The 10,000-nt window shown below is 33.9% G+C and overlaps 1 pseudogene; it reads right to left on the bottom strand.

Moving 5' to 3' along the window:
* Positions 1 to 6,144: 6,144 nt before the first annotated feature.
* On the bottom strand, positions 6,145 to 7,215 carry LOC149204618 (UDP-sulfoquinovose synthase, chloroplastic pseudogene; annotated as a pseudogene).
* Positions 7,216 to 10,000: the final 2,785 nt, after the last annotated feature.

Raw genomic sequence — 10,000 nt, 5'->3', positions numbered from 1 at the left:
ACCCAAAGGAAAAAGCTAGTAGAGAAATTTAATAATCCTTTAAATAAATAGGTCAAGTGTGTTGTAATATCAACTAACACTGGATCATTGGGTATAAATATTCTAGCAGATGATTGTGTGATAATTGTTGATGGTTCATTTAATCCAACACATGATCTTTCAAACTCCTTTTAGTGTGTGGAGATTTGGACAGGCAAAGCATGTTTATACCTATCACTTGGTTGCTCAAGGAACAATGGAGGAAAAAATCTATAGGAAGTGGGTAGCAAAGGAGGTTCTTGCAGCAAGAGTTGGTGATAAGCAATAGGTTCATAGGTCCATGAATAAGTGGAAGTTTTACTTCTATTCAATCTTGATATTATGACAATCTTTCCAATAATTTTGATTAACTCAAAAAGTGACTCACCAAACTAGACAATACAACTGAATTTCTGATTAATTCTAATGAAAATCCATTAGTTGATATGGTCAATTCTTCACCAAAAAAATGTCCTTTTATGAAGAGATTAGTTAAACATCATTACTCAAGTTGGATTGCCAATTTTCATGAACATTAGACTCTTCTCTAGGAGAATGAAGACGAAACACTTTATAAGAAAAGAAGGATATGGCATGGAAAAATTGTAAAAAGTTCATGGAATCATAAAATCTCAAGCATTCCATGGAAATCTCTAATGTTGAGTTGGTCCAAGTAACAAATCAGCATGTTGAAAAAAACACTGAAAATTATGACTTGAATTTGGGATAAGACACAGTGTCAAAGTTGAGTAACAGGAATCATGCTAATGACCAAAATTTCAATAGTGGTGACAAAGTTATAGTACAAAGCATAAATCAAAACTCTAATAACAGGGTTCATCCTATAGAGTAGATTAGTGATATTTCCCCAATACATAATATGACTCAGAAATATAATAACAAAAGTCATGCAAATCTCCTGCTTCGAAGTAAAGTGAAGCTCCCAGGTAAATTTACATGTGGTGACTGTCCCGATTTAAGGTTTATTCTCAAGTGAGTTAATCAGAATAACTAGATTTTCATAGTTCAAGAGACAAGATTCTTTCATTAATTCAATAATAATGAGCTTCATGGAATACAAAACATAACACAACTAACATAAAGAAAATATTGAAAACCTAGAATTTCCAACTTTTGTTGTGGTAGCATAAATTATTACATGAAATATGCCAAAATTTATGGTTTCCCGACAAGTGTTATATAATATTTTCAATACAATCTTAATTATATCAAGTGAGAAATTGTAGACAATAAATCAAATTTAAGTTAAAGAGAGATGCACGAACCTACACCTACCAGACACCATTACAAACTTGTTATTTTGGACTCCCTTGAAAGTCTTGGTTACTCCTATGGTCCACAATTGATATATCAACTCATAGGAAAAATTCAGCAATCATACACCGCATCTCGAGTGTAAATTGATGTAGAAATTCCCATGCATTAGAATTTATTTCTTATTGAAATCACACCATCTAGGCCTGATTCTAGCTAAGGTTGTGTGAAGTCCACAATCTTCCACTGATTTTTGAAAACTGCAACATCTCCTATGACTCCATCAAAGTTCTTTAGGACATCATCTTTGTGTCGCTGCGCTAATGTGGTATGCATATACTTATTTTCATAGTACATGATGAGTTATACAAGGCAGTGTAATTTTCATACTACAATCTTAATTATATCAAGTGAGAAATTGTAGAAAAGAAATCAAATTTAAGTTACAGAGAGATGTACGACACTGCTCCTACCAGAGACCATTACAAACTTGCTACCTTGGATGCCCTTGAAACTCTTGGTTACTCTATGGTCCACAATTCATACAGTGACTCATAGGAAAAATGCAGCAATAATACACCACATCTCCAGTGTAAATTGATGCGAAAATTCCCATGCATTGGACTTCATCTCTTACCGAAATGACACCATCTAGGCCTGATTCTAGCTAAGGCTGTGTGAAGTCCACAATACTCCACCGATTTGTCAAAAGTGAAACATCTCCTATGACTGCATCAAATTTCTGCACGACTTCAGCTTTGAGTAGCTCCACTGGCATGGTATGCATATACTTTTTTTCATACTACATGATAATTTTCATATTAGAAATTGACTGTTGTTATTTCTGAATTATATTTGTATTTCGATGTGCTTATTTGAAATCGTTTTAATTGGGAAAACCAACATGATTAACAGGTCAAGGATTCAAACCCAATATTACCATACCTGTGTTAGAAGCTCTAGGATCATGTTGAGGATCTCAGTTTACCAGCTTTAGGGTATGGTTGTCACAAGTGGAGAATCTCACCTATCAAAGCAACAAACACAAAAATCCAATCCTTGTGATCTACAAGGTAAACACAACATCAGGTACTAAACTTGCAAAATGAGGCAGAGTATCATCCTTGGATGTCACTAATAAACTACTCATCAAGCACAAGTGATTTATGCACATTGTACTATGCATTTGAGTTGTTGCAAGTTATGAATTTTCATATAGCTTGCAAGGTTAAGGCAACACAATAAGTGAAGAGAACTATATGATAAGTTACAAGTTACAAACCTTCTTCTATCACACAATTAACCCCTTTGCAATGGCCTTATTGGTCTCCCAATGAGTAGTCTCATACACAGGAAGCTCGTTTTGGTAGATATTCATATCGATATCTGCCAAATTCTCTAGTTCAAATAGGTCAAACCTGAACAACTAGAAACATCCTTTTCCTTTTTTTTGTTTGCCAAGACTCCTTTTTATAACTTCCATAATTCCATTTTCTTTGTGATGCTTCATTATGTCCAGGCTCATCCTGTGCAAATAGTAATCTGCCTATATACAGTGGACTCTTGGTAAATTTATTTATGTGTTTGTAATTTGGATTTTTCATACATACAATAAGATTGTAAGTGACTCTTGTAGCTTTAAAATTATGAATTCATTCACCTGTGTCACTTAGTATCAATGTACTATATATACACTACTGATGGATAGATGTTGGAATGAGAATTTCACATTGGATGCTACTATTTCACCTGTATTACACAGTCTCAATATATACAAGCCATCTACTTCTATATATGTCCTTTTTTATGGACTAATGTTGTTCTTTATTTTTAATGCTATTTTAGTAATTGCCACTAAGGGCTATGTGTGATTCCTATAGTAGTTTCATAACAATTCACTATAGTTTGGATGCACATTTTCCTACGTTTTCCTTTTATAGTGACTGTTTTTTTATGGGTGAAGCTATGATTAAATGTAGAGATTAAGTGAATTCCTTTTTGTACTGATTAAATAATCTCTAGTGTCACTTTGGTGAAGAGATTTTGTCTACATGGAATGCCTTATAGTATTCCATAGTTGTATGAATGTTCCATATATTAATGGGTTGCTTAATAGTTATTCTATTGCCTTAGCCTCCTTGGACATATGAAACACATACCTTGTAGTTGGATGCCAAATTTTGTCCACATGGAGGGTGATTATTTCTTAGTAAATTAGAGTAGAAATTGACTAACATATGTATTCCATGTGTCTCCATGAGATTATTTAGCATTTCAGTGCACTGAATCATGCATACATGTACAATTTATCTTCACTATGCATAACACCAACCTATTTTAGTAAGATGTCATGAAATCATGGAGTTCACAAGAATTATAGAGGTATGAGTAGCCGTTTTGATGACATCCTGGTCTACTTCAGCCACATCACTAGAGAGCCATTAAATCTTTTGAAGCTCACATATGGTTTCTCTAATTATAGTTCATAAGGACAAGACCCAATAAATGGGCAAGTTAATTTTCTTAATGATGATAGAAAAGTTTTAGAAATTGTATCATAAATGTATTAATGTTTGTGGACAATGTTCTTAACATACTAGCTAAATATGCCTCAAGTATTAAATCCCAATTAATAAGATATAACCAGCGGGACCCAATGTTCACTGCAAGGGTCTACAATGGTCTCACAGGTCTACTACTCACTGAGGTCAATGAAAATTTGATAAAATTTTTAAATCTCCTTATGCATAACTACACATAATGTGTTGTCAAATTGTGGATGTATAAAAATATGAAATGGAATCCAACATATGTTATCCTTTGTGCAAATTATCCTAGTGCATGTGAAGAGGCTTATGGATTATGTCTAATAATAAATTAGTGATCCATGCACCCATGTATGTGTATACTAATGATGTGTAATTACTATTACAACATTCTTTTTGTACACATTGGATTACTTTAATCTTGACTGACATATTTAACATTAAAACATAGTAACAAGCAATACCTATGATAGGTCTTATGGAATATCTACTAATTATTTATAGACCATAATTTAGACAGTACCTTAATCCATAAACCTTATAAGTTATTGTTTAAAGGCTTGCATGGTGTAATAAGGATATTAACCCTTGCATTAAGGTCTATACCTTTTGGGAAAAACCAAAAGCAGATGGTCACAAGTGTTTATTTACAGAATTTCCAAATTTTATGTTCACTCGTCATTCCTATAAACATACTTCATTTTTTTAAATAGAATTCTTTTACTTGTGAACTGATTCTAACATAAAATTCAATAAGAAATTCAATCTCCTACTATCAAACTTGCTCATTTGATCTATATGCCAAGTAGGCGAGCTATGTTACAACATGGTTGTCCTTCTCAAGGAGTGGGATCTTGTAGGCACCTTTAAATGGATGTATGTGGATAACTATAAGGATTTGAATTTGGGGTTGGATTTTCCATTCTACGGAGACACTTCTCCACATATGGATGAAAATCTAAATCTACATTTTCATTTGTTGGGAAGAATGTCATAGACTTTTGACCCATCCCACTCCTTTTGTTCAAGCACCCTTTGGATGTTTTACTAAAACATGGCCTCGATTGGATTGAAGAATAGTATGAATAAAAATAGTAGGGTTTTATGGTAGAATAATCATATGAATTGTATTCGCTTACAGAAGGATGTGATGAATGCTTTGCCTTCGTGGTACCACTATCCATAAAGAGAGAACTTAGAAATCTTGTGACATTTTTTCGTGGAGAGTTTGGCTTCTTGGGCTTCTTGGAATCCTTACCAATTTTGGACTTTGACCTAATCTTAGCATGATGATCTTTAGGGTCGAAAGGCTTCTTTGTAGAAAAAAAAGTGTTAACCATAACCAATGATTTTACATGTAAATCACAAAAGGATTCTCGACCGACAACCCCTTTGCATGCTCTGCCTTCACTACCGACTGCATGATGAGAATTTTACTTTGTTTTAGCAGTAAGAGTGGAAAAAATATTTCAGTAGAGGGACTGTTAAGCTAAGGTAAGGTGAACAAGTGGAGTCAATTTTAAGCATTAACCTTTGATATCTAAATTACAAAATGTGGTATCTGCCCATGTATAGGTAGATATCAAGGTACCATTTTGGGAGGTGAATTTTCTCCCAAGAAAATATAATGAAACCTTGTTTTAGGTCCTTGTTCAATGTACATCTATAAAATTCCTTTCTTAATCCAAGAACCAGGGTGGAACCATGAAAGTTCAAATTCAACAATGATATTTAGCTTGTGGCAGTTTTTTTCATAATTGAAGTAATCCAACAAATATTAATTTTGTAAAGGATGTGTTGAAGCTTTTGTCTCTCAATATTCCCATACAAGTATTGATCTGTTTCTGAACCCAATATACATGAATTTGATATGAATAATATTCTTACAACTAATAATTAATATAAATATAGAATAAATAGAACTTATAAGCTCCATACACATTCTTTGTTCTAGTGAAGTAGTGGTTGCCTCACTTGTTAATCCCAACCAGTGTGTTGAGGCATAGCCAACCCACAATCCTTGATAACAACTTCACCATGACTTCTTTATAGTCTCTACATCATACTACTTGTCAAGTGTGCCCTCGAGCTCCACCTCCCAGGGAATACACATCAAATATATGTTTGCAACCCAAAGAGTTGTAAAAATCAATACCCTAATTTTTTTATTTAGAAACCTAAGAAATCCAACATGGGCATGCGTTCCTTATTTGTGAATCTAGATTTTGAAATAAATTTCATAAGTTCTAACCCATGACTATTTACCAAAATCTAACTAGTGGAGTTTTAAGTGACACGAAGGTACCTAACCATCCTTGCTATAAACTAGGAGAGGATGTCCAACAACTACTTGCACACAAAACTGGTTCAATGCAATCCCAAGTACACCATCATAGTCTAGATTATTAATGAGTTTTTTGTGGTCTATAATTTCTAGAGTTACGACTCCATAACCGACACCTTCATTGAGGTCTGTAGCCCTTAGTCCCTAAGCCTTGCAAGCAAAAGCTATGTTTTGAGAATCGTGCAATTTGCTAAGATGATAAAAGGAACTTTCTTACTTTGGGTATGGCAACGTGTCTGTCCTACCATTATGAGTAATGGTAATGTACCCTTCCTCAATATCAATGTTAGGAGTTCCATATTCTTCCATGGTACCCAGTTTAACCAAATGGAATTCTAGGCTGAATTTTTTGATAGAAAAAAGCACATTCATGGTTCCAATCACATTGTTATGCTGAGTATAGACTGCTCTTCCTCTATCTATCATGGAATAAGGAGAAGACCTTTGTTCTTCAAAGTGTACGACTACCTCAGGTTCAAAGGACTTGAAAGCCTCTACAAGGAAATCAAAATCACAAACATCTCCCACAAAGAGGTCAAGCTGTTTGCTAGAGACTTGCTTCCATCTCTTTATTCTCTTATGAATTGAGACAATGGGAGTTAGAGAGTCGATCCCAAGCTCCTGGTCAAACAACCTGCAAACAAGGCTATCAACAATGGAAACTTGATATCCTCTATTTGAGAGATGAAAAGTTGTCACCCATTTAGTGTAACCATCCCCTCCTACAACCGTTACTTTCTTCCGTTTGTCACCCCCTTCCATGGTAGGGGATGTTGTTTTCACTTATTTCTCCTTCACAACAACAACCCTCAGGAAAAATCTGGAAACATTTCTTCTATTACACTGTCTTTTAAAAAAAGATAAAGATATAAACCTACTACATCCAAATAAGGCCTTTGTCTTCCAAAATGAAATAGAACTCTTCTCTCTTCTAAAAATAGAAGGCATCATGATAGTGCTAGTAGCATCCAAATGAGGCTTCATGCAAGCCATTGAATTTTAACAAGAAGTAGTCAACAACGTCTGTGACATGGATTCATGATTGAAAGCTAGTGTGTACCTAACCTAATATAGAAATGGTATGTTATCCCCAAACTCGACCACATGTGAGAATTAGTACATATAGAAAAGATAATCACAGTCATTTTACACAGAAGATCTACATGACAGAGGTGTGTATGATTATTTGAAGCCATACTGGTCCTCCATATATAGTTATTTAGGTAATTTAGAAAAGACCAAAAATTCCCCCCCTGACCTGATAGAGAAGATTTGAAAGGAAATTGAGATGTAATTTTTACCAAACAAACGAAAAATGATAAAACCTATGGTTTGGCCCTAGGGAAGCTAAACATCAACTACTCATAACTGCAATTTCTAGCCTAAATATTAGCTAGATCCTTCACTCTGGAAAGTACTGAATGAATATTTTAAACATTGTAAGCCAAGTAACAACATTTTTATAACCTATGCTTGTACAAAATAACAAAAGGCCAGCTAAGAATCTTACCGGTGAAGAAAACCCAAAGAAGATTTCGTCATATTGAAGGCAAATGAGGTCCGCCCACAATCACCTATGAGCAGGAATCCATGTTAATAGAGGAATATGATTTTCTCTTGAAATTTGATAAGAGTTAGAAACCATATAGAGATCTATGATAATCTAGTAACAAAAGGAATAATAGAAATAAACGTTGAGTGGCACGAAAGGGCTGAAACTAATGCAATGCAAGATGAGATGCCCAAAGAAGAAATTAATAATTGCTTCGGCACTAACAAGTTTACAAACCCCAGAGAAAGCACAATTGTGGCATTTGAAAATGCCACCACTAAATCATTAAATGAACAAAAACCCAAAAACCTGTTCTTTAACCTCTAAATCCGTACAGGGTTCAACCCTGCCTTTTCAAGGCATAGACAACATCCATGGAGGTTACATTCTTTCTCCTAGCATGCTATATGCAAGTAATGACATCCCTGATGACATTATCAAGAAAAATATTCAACAAACCTCTTGGATATTAATATACGAGGCCACTAGTATGCTTGACACCGCCTCTCCTGGCAAGACGCCTAATGGAGGGAGTGTAATTCCCTTAATGTTATCACGCAGTACCTTCCTGTTCCTCTTTGCACTTCCTTTTCCTAAACCCTGGCCTCCCTTTCCACGTCCGAACATCTTTCCCCCTTAAAATATCCACAACCAAAATGCCTCATGATTGAATCTCAATTGCCAATCGCTCTCCTAAGTAGGGAAACTTTCCTTATTCGTGCAAAGAAAAAGGAGGGAAGGAAGTTTTATTTAAATAAATTAAAATAATATTAGAAGTAATAAATAAATTAAATAATATTAGAAATAATAAATAAATTAAATATTATTTAAAAATATAAAATATAACTGGTAAGGTTAAACTATGTACAATTTGTAAAAAAAAATGGCCAAACATGAATAATAACTAGTCAAATAAAAAATTGAATGCGAGGATAATAAAAGTATTATTATTAATTAATCAGCTTCGATCTATTTTAACTCTAGATTTATTGTGTTGAGAGCAACCAAATCTCTTTTCACTCTAAAAAGTTTTGCACCTCAAGATATATGATCCCTCTATACTCTTGATAAATTCGGAGTTAAGATGAATATTGACTGGTGTAAGTATTGATTATAATTATAAATATTAATTTTATTTCTTTTATTTTTATGTAATTTGACCTGATCAAAATATTTACATAACATAAATATCTCTTTCCTACTAAGATTGAGAGGTTTTTGTATCTTTACATTTGAGAAAAAAGGAGGTCACTTGACATAGAGGCTATATCTAATTTTCAATGCCTAGATAGTGATAATTTTGGCCTAAGGGCATCAATAAAAACTATAGAAGACCTCTCTAATGCAATCAAGTATGCTGATATAAGGAGGGAAAGGGGACATGAGGTCTACACATAAGGGAAATATCCACTAACCCTTAAGGAGGTGATAAATATCCTCAAATCTATGAATAATGTTATCAATAAACTCAAGTAGTTGTAGGTAACCCATTATTTTTGGAGAACTTCACTTAGAGCTCAAAATATCCTATTAGAAGCTAGTCATAGTTTAGAAGGCCTCCACATGTGTTGTTAAGAGACACAAAGAAAGAAGAGGTAGATATACCACATTCCTCTAGGGTATAAGATAATATGATTGCCCCTTAACATTGTCATGAAGAATATTATGATATAAGAGTAGAAGAGCTAGATAACCATCTCATGGACTTAGATCAAGTAAAATGAACAAGTATTTTTTTCCTGGAGCATCCACTTGAGGTAGAAAAATGAAAAGATGATGTCAAATGTAGAATTTCCTTGAAATTATGCAACTACTATAGTGAACAATTTGAAAAGTGAAAACTACTTTTCACTAAAACACGAAATTTATGTACTTCAAATTTGCAATGGAATAGAAACAGAAATAACAACAATCACACAATTCAAAACACAATTTTCTTTCTAGGGAACCCAATTGGGAAAACCCTCTGCTTACTTGAGAATTTTATTGAAGAAAAAAGACTGAGCAATAGATCTCTTACAAAATAATTGTTTCAATTAGAAAACACACTTCTTTTCCCTCCTTGTTTTAAGCATGAAACCCTTTCGAGATTGTTGATCTTTGTTTCCCTCCACCAATTTATGCACAATCTTCTCTTGCACATTGTGCCCATAAATTTTCACTTTTGTACAATTACTATAGGCTCGAAACAACCTACTTCAAGGTTACCATATACATAGAATCTTTACGCAATAAAACCATTATTCCATGTCTACATATCTCCTT

The sequence above is a fragment of the Pinus tabuliformis genome, chromosome 1_2, assembly GCF_031772625.1.
Source record: "Pinus tabuliformis cultivar Carrire ecotype Pingquan chromosome 1_2, CPIR1, whole genome shotgun sequence".
NCBI classification, from domain to species: Eukaryota; Viridiplantae; Streptophyta; class Pinopsida; order Pinales; family Pinaceae; genus Pinus; species Pinus tabuliformis.
This window is presented reverse-complemented; position numbering and strand designations above follow the sequence as displayed.